This window comes from Oreochromis niloticus, linkage group LG10 (assembly GCF_001858045.2).
Source record: "Oreochromis niloticus isolate F11D_XX linkage group LG10, O_niloticus_UMD_NMBU, whole genome shotgun sequence".
NCBI classification, from domain to species: domain Eukaryota; kingdom Metazoa; phylum Chordata; class Actinopteri; order Cichliformes; family Cichlidae; genus Oreochromis; species Oreochromis niloticus.
In genome coordinates, this window is record NC_031975.2 from 8,309,823 (window position 1) to 8,320,109 (window position 10,287).

The 10,287-nt window shown below is 35.9% G+C and overlaps 1 long non-coding RNA gene across 1 annotated transcript; it reads left to right on the forward strand.

The window, feature by feature from the left end:
- Positions 1–3,472: 3,472 nt before the first annotated feature.
- Positions 3,473–9,769, forward strand: LOC112847970 (uncharacterized). The gene is made up of 3 exons (XR_003221809.1): positions 3,473–3,521; positions 3,870–3,926; positions 8,148–9,769. It is a non-coding gene; the product is annotated as an uncharacterized LOC112847970 (long non-coding RNA).
- Positions 9,770–10,287: the final 518 nt, after the last annotated feature.

The following is a 10,287-nucleotide window of genomic DNA, read 5'->3' on the forward strand; positions in this document are numbered from 1 at the left end:
TGCTTCAAACAGTAAACTTTGAAAAGGCAGGCAAAGAGAAAACATATTCTGATCTTTGGCACAGCCATTTCTTGAAAAAAGCAAAGAAACCCTTTAGCATGGGCAAAGTGCAAATTCTACATAAATGAAGCGCACAATAAAATCCCACAAATGGTCTCAAAGAAACTGGACTTGCCTTTAAAGCATCCATATTTAAAGTCATAATAAAAAGAGACATTCAATTGAATTTTAAGCACCCTGAGGCAAGGCTATGTATGATAAGGTCAGATGTTTGGCCTATGCTTCTGACCAATTTATCAAGAAATGTGCCCGAACTCTGAATTATAATGACCACTAATATGCTACTGTCTAACTTTTTGATAGGGCGACTTTTATTAATTTACTTTTAGAGAAATGTTTCATTAAAATTTAAATAGTAATTTAATGATGCATGGCATTTCAATAGCATAAAATGCCAAAAGTTAATGATGTAATGGCAATAATAAACTAATATTACTTTACTTTTTATTTTATCTATTTACTTATTTATTAATTTTTGTTATTATTATAATTTTTTTATTTGCTGCATGCAAATTAATTAGCCATTTTCTGCATATTGGAGGATGATTAGTAGACAGTCTCCCCCAATCCAATCAAATGCCCTTACCCTGTAGCACAGTTACACTCAGCATGTACATGACTGAATAAAATGTATAATCATTTAGTTGCAGTAGATTGTGAGCTTCAGGGACAGTATGGCTTAAAACACTGTATAGGTTCCCAATTAAACTGTGTGTACAAAAAAGGCAGAAAAATACATTAATGCATTTGTTTTTGTCATGTTGTATTAAGCAGTGTGTAATTCACTAAAAATCTTAGTCCGTCATGAAATTTAATACATATTCTTGTGACCCCAGTTCAAGTTTTTTCATTTGCTTATTATCTTATGTTTTTAAATATAGGAATTAAGTCATGAAATCAAAAGCAAAAGAAAAGTGCAATAACAAATTTACAATCTGAGACGTCCCACCTTCACAAAGACATCATGTAAAGGTGGAGGGTTTTTTCTTTCCTTCATACATTAAGAAGGGGATGAATATTTTTAGTTACTTTTTCATCTCCCTGCAGTCTGACAGCACACAGGTGAAAAACAGGCAAATCTTTTAATAAAGAATTATTATAGCTTATATACCATCTTGCTACTCTTCCAGTGTTGCTGTTTCCTGAAATAGCCAATGCATACACCACAGACACATTCTCTGACTAAACTACTTCTTTGTTGAGTTGAAAGGACAGACACTGGCCAACCACCTTTAAGTACCTGGCGCAATAAAGACTGCTCCCCTGACAAGTTGCATGTCTCAGAGTTATTCTTCTGAAAGAGCTAACCACAAGACAAAGGTGAATACTTTTTGAACTCGGTATTGCATAGCTTCAGATAGGAGTACATTAAAGAAATTGCTAATAAAAAAGTGTTATTACATTTGCAGTGTAAATATCACACCCTTGATATCAACTTTAAAAAAAAACAAAAAAAAAACATGTTACATACCAGAAGAAAATACAGGAGGATAGGACACAGAGTACTCCTCACAAAACAAAATAAAGGGAAAAAAACACAAAAAAAACCCCCCAACAGGCAGCAAACTGACTCATGAGTCAGTCAAATGCAGTGTTTGTGACTCATTTCAGCATATTAGCAGGTACCTGCTGTTGGCACAAAGAAAAAGTCAGGGCATCACTAAAGTCATTACTATTCATAGAAGCATGCTGCCAGCATGGCTAAACATGTAAAGATAATAGCATCATTTCCTGCACCAGGTTTCAACTGAACACAGGGTTAATTTATCCATCAATATCCTGACCATTCCAACCCTGTAAAACAGTCAAATTTAGAAATCATATTACTCTTTCATCTTGTAAATAGCATTGTACTTATCTGCATCATTACAAGCATATTATATTTAACGGACAAATATGAAAGCGCCATCAGTCTTCTACCTTTGTGCCTGAAAGTGAACAAGCACAGTTACTAAAATAGAAAAACTGTTAGTTGAAAACAAAACACAAACTATCAGTGCCATAAAGAAGGTGCTTTATTTAAGCATTACTCTATTACAAAATGCCTCAGAGATGATACTACTCTATTGTGCATAGAACACTACTTTTGTATTCGTGTAACTTTTAATTATCAAACTACAGGAATTCAGTTTTTCTTTTGTTAAAGGAAAACTCAAATGGTGTGAATTATGCATCTAAAATCATTGAATAACTTACAGAAACATTTAGAAGAAATCAAATGAAATAATATTTGTTGAGAGTCACTAATTAAAGTGTTATCACATGTTAATTGATTATAGTCACATATGTCTTTCAATTTCAAGCCACATATACAAATGTACAGTAAGTTTGTGTAATTTAAAAAATGAAGGCTTGAAGTTTTATAAATAGATAGTATTCCCCTCTGCAATTCCTTCCCATGAGATATTTTAGCTATTCAGTTAAAATGGGTCACATTAAGAAGTGAACAGATTATGTTTAGCAAGATGCTGCTGCCTTAACAGAGGCAGGATAATATGCCTGCATGTAGTTTCAATCAGGAAAACACTTTAAAAAAAACAATAGTGACAATAAAAAAATGTAAGTTTAGAGTAACTACGGGTTAGAAAATCCATTCTCATTGAAGGTTTACTTGGATTGGCTATGTGATCTATCTTTTAAAATAAGGATGTATAATTGTTCTTCTTTTGAAAGAATACATCATTCTCAACTGGATTAAATATGCAGGTAATTACATGGTACAAATTTTTAACATGAACATTGAGCTTTGGTGCAGAAGAGTGCTCAGCGTGGAGAGAAACTCCAAGTTTCACCACTGTTAAGGTAAATGCCAAGTCAAGACAAGTCTGCGACTGATTCACTTGTTCAACTTATTACAAATGCCTCAAGCACAACTATAAAACAGGCAACCAGGCAAGCAGGGGTTCAGTCATTATAAAGACAGACCAGCAGCCAAAGGCCCTGGATTGAAGCCTCTCTGTCGACCAATATCCACTCCACTGAAATGTCAATGAGCAAGGTGCTGACTCCTTACCACAGCCTAAGCTGCTGTGTATGTAGATATATTGGATGTACCCTAATTTAAGACTAGTGGCTTTTTTGCGGGTGCTGGCTTTTTCAAAGAACAGTAACTGGTGGTGAAATGGACTGAAGTGTGACCTTTCTATGATTTCTCCATTGTTGGCAGCTTTTCCCCTATCCAGCATTTGCAATGTCATATGCAGCATAGACCTTCAAAATAGCATTTTATTTCTCAAAACCACACTCTGCTGAAATCTCTCCATGACTCACTGACCTATTTTTATTTTCATTTCATTTTATTTTCATTTTTCATTAAAAACAAATCAACAATTGCAACAAATAAGAGAAATACTTTCAACATATGTTTAAGTATTCAACATTCCAACATACTGTAATCTTTCCATCCTTCCACAGGTCGCAGGTCTACGTGGGGGATCGTGGGGGAATTGTACTTTGTAAAGGTCAGCACAGGCTATACTACTGCAAAATGGCAGACAATCACTTATGCTCACATTTATAACTGTGGTTATTTTTGAAGCACCAGTGAACACTTTGCCTGCCTGAGTGTTTTCAAAAGTATTGTTTTGACCTCAGCAGTGAGTCATGATGCAGTAATCATTCATGAGCGCCGAGATTAATTTGAATATATGAATATATGTTAATATATATCCAACAAGAGAGAGGAAAAACAAAAATAAAAGTAAAAATCAGTGTTTCAAACTATTGATTTCAAAGCACTGATTGCTAAAATATTTTGTCATTAGCAGGGATAGTGTAATCCTAACAAGCATGTCTTTGGACCGTGACAGGAAACCAAAGTGCCTCAAGAGAACCCACAAACATGGAGTTCAATTTCAACTTCAAAGGTGAGATCTGCAGCTTCTTTTTTCAGTTTGTTGAATTGCAGTTATATACCAGGGCTACTGTCTGCTATGAAGTGTGTCTCTGAAGAAATGCTAGTTAGGTGGATTGTTGGCATTGCAAGTGACATACCGGTGGCTGTAATGGGCTGATAAAAGTACATGGAGCCACACCCCTGTGTGGAAATCTCAGTAAATAGAAAAGAATGCCTCTCTTGCTATCTGGAAATCTACAGATGGCAGTTATAGAGGATAATGCTCTGCAGGAAAGCAGAACAAGTCATTAAGCCAGATGGTTTTCTTAGGAATCTACTGTAGTGGAATTTTTTTAACTCTTCATTTCCTGAAAGAGAGAATTTTTTGTTGTTGCATTCTGAAATTATTTCATAATTATTATTCAACTTAAATGTAACTAAATGATCAAAGAGCACTAAGAGGGAAAGGGGGATTTTAATGGCATCTTTAATGTTTGATTCGTAAGGGGCGATCGTGGCTTAAGAGTTGGGAGTTAGCCTTGTAATCTGAAGGTTGCAGGTTCGAGCCCCGGCTCGGACAGTCTCGGTTGTTGTGTCCTTGGGCAAGACACTTCACCTGTTGCCTACTGGTGGTGGTCAGAGGGCCCGGTGGCGCCAGTGTCCGGCAGCCTCGCCTCTGTCAGTGCGCCCCAGGGTGGCTGTGGCTACAACGTAGCTTGCCATCACCAGTGTGTGAATGTGTGTGTGAATGACTGGATATGTAAAGTGCTTTGGGGTCCTTAGGGACTAGAAAAGCGCTATATAAATACAGGCCATTTACCATTTTACAGGCCGTAAGAGTATAAAGAGGAAAAACCAGCATATGCATTTCAGTAAAAAACAAAACAAAAAACAGTGTTATTGTAGAGTAAATGCTATTTTTATAAACTTAACTGTATTAGTTAAAGTTCAGAAAAATGTAACTGACAGAACTAATGAAAACCCTCACAGGCTTCCGAGCATGTATGTCCACTGTATATACAAACATATGACCTCTTTCAAAGCCAGCAAAACCACCCACAGCTATTTTCAGTGCACTTTTATTTAAATGTTTTCTAAACTAAATAAACTGTTCTAATGCATAAAGTTTTTTCTTTTATTTCTTTATTTTTGTTGTTGATGGTTCTTTGTCATCTTTTTTATAACTAGGTTCAATTTATTAATACAACTATGGTTATATAAGGTTCCTGGCTGTATATGTACAGATACAGACACTTTCCTATTAAGGAACGGTTACAAAAAAAATGAGAAAGAATATTTACCAAAAATGCTCATCTATTTTTGAATCCAAAGTTTTGCTATACCAGAACTTATTCACACTACTAGAAAAGTTTAAGCCCTGGTGGAAGGTGGTCAGACACCCATAGCTTAAAGTTAAAGGAAAACAAGATAAGAAAATAGTTTCCTTAGCTATACCTGGGGAAGCTCACCCCAAGTCTAATGTAAAATGTTTACACCCTTCATTATGTTGTAGTAGTTCGTAGGTACTGTATGTTCAACAACACCTGACCACAGTTTTTAATATCACCATGGCCCTTTATTAGCCTGCTTAGAATGAAGCAGAGATGATGTGTCAAATTCTGTCTTTATGCTACACCAAAATATGGAGGGCTGTGTCAGTAGGAGTATTAGTAAAAGCATCAATAAGTATTGTTATCAGTAAAATCCTAACACTGGCCATCCATTATCCATATCTGTGTTGTATGATATTAAAAAAAGGTAATAATGTAGCTCATTTTACTTATCAAATGATGTCTCCCCCACTACTTACTCTCCCTGTTAGTACATGATGGCACAGGATGGATGACTCATGTAGATGATTCAGAAGCTTAGGTACTGCAAAGGAAATAAGGGAGAGACATAGATAGATAGATAGATAGATAGATAGATAGATAGATAGATAGATAGATAGATAGATAGATACTGTACTGTACTGTACTGTACTATACCATATAAGTCATAAGAGAATATAGCATTTTAGCATTTTTTTTTGCTAAAAGAATATGCTGTCCTTACAATGTGTAAATAGTATGCTAGTCATAATACACTGAAAAAAAGCCATGAGACACTGAAAAAAAAACATTGCATTGCTGGGTGTTTGGCAGTATTTACATCTAAATGTTAGTTGCTTTATCATCATAAGAATAGAAAACTATTAGACAAAACAGCAATACAGTTTCTTGTTTAAAGTCTAGCAATAAATATTCATATGTAGGTTCAGTCGTTAGGGTACAAAAAAAGATGCTTGCTTTAGAGGCTCAGAGTGCCATGCTCTACACATCCCCTAGCAACTGGAATCCCCCTGGCAGGCACTAACTGTGGTGTCAACAAGCAGCTACTGATTGCCAGTTTGGTACAGATACTGATATAGTCAGCCCATAGCTAGGCTCTGCACAGGAGGAAAAATGTGGATGGAGGCAGGCATTGAAATTGAGTCTCACTGTAGGGGGGAGCCATTCTGAAATGAGCTCACTTATACAAAAATATGCAAAATGAAAAGTTTGTCTCTTTTGTTCTTTGCATCTTACATGGCAATACATATTTAGCAAATGTAAAAAAAAAGAAAAGAAAAAAAAAGGCAATAATGCGACCCTACGTTACTTAATCATACAGCCTGTTTTAGTCATAAATGAAGACATATTCATTTTTTACATAAAAATAAGTGAACTGAGAAATAACATTTTCACTTATCTATTCATGTATTCCATGAACCTTTTATTGAAACTGTGACTACATCTTCTTTGATGAGTACTAGTACTGGTACAATGAAAATACATCTTCGCTAAGCTCTGTCATGTGGCAGTGTGTATGTGCACTGCTACAATACTGCTCCTTCTAAGTATAGTGTCTGCGTCAACATTTTGTGTTTTTAATTTTGTCTTATATGTAAACTGCAACTTCCAGGTTGATAAAACAAGAAAAATGGGAGCAAGTACTCCTGCCAACAGTGTGATATAGCATTTGTTCACTTACGAGTCCTGGCAAGTCAACATTGCAACGCCTGTCTGTAAAAGATGTCTGTAAACCTGTTTGTTAACCTACCCAGACAAATGGTGTAGACACAAGTTTTGGGGGTTTTTTTTGGCTTTTTCACTGACACTGCCCTTTTTTAGTATTTAAGTCCTGAGTTCTATCATTTATTATTCTTTTACTCTTGCTTGTCTTAGGTTTCTTACAGTGGTGTCTGTGTGTGTCTATATGAAGAATAAACTGTCTGGTACACTTGCTTATCTAGATATTTAGTCACATATGTAAAGGTAGTAAATAGTCTTGAAGTCTTGACTAGTAAAGGTCTTGAACAGTATGTATACAGGATTTTGTTGTCTTTCAATGAAAAAGGAGCCACTACCAGAAATTTGACTAGATCGGACCATACCATAAAAATATTGAGTAAGCATCTGATATTATCCAAAAGTTCCAAGGATGCTGATTTTTTGTAGTATTTTTTTATATATTTATCTTAGACCAAAAAATCAAAATTGGTGTAGTCAATCTACAAAATTATAGAAAGAATCTTGAAATTATTACAATTATTACAAAGATAAATACTGGTATTATTATATTAAGCGATTAAAGCCAAACATAATTTTATAGGCTTTACTAACGTGTACATTGATGTGGCTGGAAAACTATAAAGTACCGCTGAGTACACTGGGAGTGATTGGGACGTAGGACATGGGTAAAATGCTCTAATGTGATTTAATGACCCAAAATTTGTCCAGCTGCCAAAGGAAAGGATGGTTGGCAGTGATTTGAAAGGAGCATGAGATTAGGCCACAGAAGTAATTTGGCTCAGAGGGACAAACGAAAGGGGAGAGCTATGGATTCAGAAGAAGGATTGCATGTGCTCAGGTAAATGGTGTGACTTGCTAAAATAAGGAGAAAAACAAAACGGTATGGGATTTATAGTGATTAAGAACAGAGAAGGAGGCAAGAAGGGATTTTGATTCAGCTTGGTTCTCTGATCTGAAAGGATGGAGTTGAGAAGCTGAATTAGTGGGAATGCAGCGTTACTGGGGACGGATAAAGACTCTGCAATTTTGTCAAGGTTGGAAACAAAGTAATGTTCTTATGGAAATAAATTGTTTGGAATATTATTTTCATTCAAGATGGTTAATAGAGAAAAACTGTATACGTAGCAACCGTAAAGCTTTTGTCAATGAGCCCAAGTTCCTATTTACACTACAAGACAGCAGTTTTTCTGTCTCAACAGCTTGGGCAGAATACTTTCTCTGTGTTACCGCTGATCAACGAACAGGAAGGAATGATGCCAGAGTGAGAAAAGGGTCAGGAAGAGCTGTCACTGTTCCTGTCCGCCTGAGATACTGTGTCTACCACAGTCTTTCCTCTGGGACTGAGGTAACACATCACCTCCACAGTTTGATCCCATGAGATGTCACACTTCCTCAAACTCACTGGTAAACCCCTGCAATCTCTTGCTTCCCTAAACACCATATGCCTGTCTTATACTTAAAAACCCTTTGTTCGCTGTTCTATTTTGAGTTTTACAGCTTTTACTGAATCTTGCAACACTTTAAAATCTTACCTGCATAATGTATGACCAGAATCAGAATCTTTAGTATAGCTAAAAAAAAAAAAATAGACTTGAAGTTAAAGTCAAATCCTGTCAAGTCAAATTTAATTTGCTTGCATTTTTTTCCCTATGCTTGTGTGGGTTAACTGTTAAACAAGCAAATTTTAAAGCTCAAGTTTCTGTGAAGAAGATTCAGAGATCGGTTTCTGTTAGTGTTATATAATCTTGAAAATATGTGCTATAAACTTGTGAAGCATCTAACAACAATATACAGTTGTTCTGAGTAGAATTTGTGGTTGTGATTTGCATGAAGTGTAAGAAATCTTTAAAAAAAAATGAAATGTGAAAGGAGCAAATAATTTTCTTTTTTTTTTTCATTTGATTGTGTAGCATAGCATTTGTACATTATTATGAGCTAGTGTCATATTTCCCATGTCACTCAGGTATCATGAACCTTAGCCCCAGTTCATGAATAGGATGTGTGCTATGTTCTTACATGATTAAAAGGGGCAATTGGTCTTCCCAGGGGCCACATGAAAAACTTGGACTGTTGTGGAGGGTTGCAGTAATGAGCTTATAAAGAGATAAATTAATACTGAGCAGAATCATGTTCAGCTTATTGGCATCATCCTCTAAACTAGTACCAGTTTTTTAAGTGGTCCCTTGGGAAAATTAATTGCCCACCCCTTATCTTTTGGGAATTTCCACTTAAGTAAAACCATTGGGTGTCATGATTTAAACATTGGGTTTCCATCTTTTTTACATTTTTTTTTAAATAGTCAGTTACCCTATACCAGAATATGACATAATGATCCTAAATACATACATACTACTCTTTTCTTTCCTCTGGAGTTTTTTTTACTGTCTGACCTCATGCCAGTAAAGTTGCAAGGCCTTAGGCTTTTTGGTGGCTTACCTGGAAAGCGGGCGGCAAAAAGCTGCAATCAAGGCAGACAGTTGCCAACAGCTTTCACTCTGTACAGGGAAAAAAAACACTGACATCCTGTTAGAGCTGGATGTTATCAGATCAATCTATCAGTTTGTGTGTGTTAATACATCCAGGCTTTAGGCAGACGGTGGCCTAGGAAAAGTGATGTTCTCTCTCTGCAGTATGCAAATTATATGCAGATTCTACGGAAATCATGCTCTTGTTAGCCCCTCAAGCCCTTTACCAATGCCAAAACAGTGACACAGAGTTGAAACTGAAAAGCTCTGACACTGAAAAGAAGCTGTCAGCACAGAAGAAAAAAGTCAGAGTGAAAAGACTGGCAAGAAGAAAAAGCAAATCTGAAGTTGGGGCTTATAAAGTGCACCATTTCTTTATTTCTTTATTTTATTTTTAAATAGGTCAGTTTAAATAAACTAATAATGATAACAATGATAACAAGCTCATGGTCAAAAAAATATAACTCATTTCCAATTTCTTCTTTGAACAATGATGCAAATTATTATTTTCTTGTGTATTTATTCATTGTTTTGGGTGCCAGTTCCATGGGTGGCTGGTCAGACCAAGTGGTTACATCTGAATTACAATTCTCCTGACAGATTTGGCAAAAATCATGTGAAACCGTGTGATTCCATAATTATGCACCCATATAGTTGCCTGGATACAAAGCTTGTCACTTTAACTCAAGGCAAAAGGTCCAACTCACAGATCTCTGCATCATATTTTCTCCCTAATTTTATTCGGACAGTTCTAACCAGAGGTGGTGATTCATATCTCTACTGCCTTGACATTCGCTGTCTGTCGTGCTGTTCTCCTTTTACAAAATAAACTACTCCTTAAAGATGTATATTACATCCAGGGAGCAATGTCTTA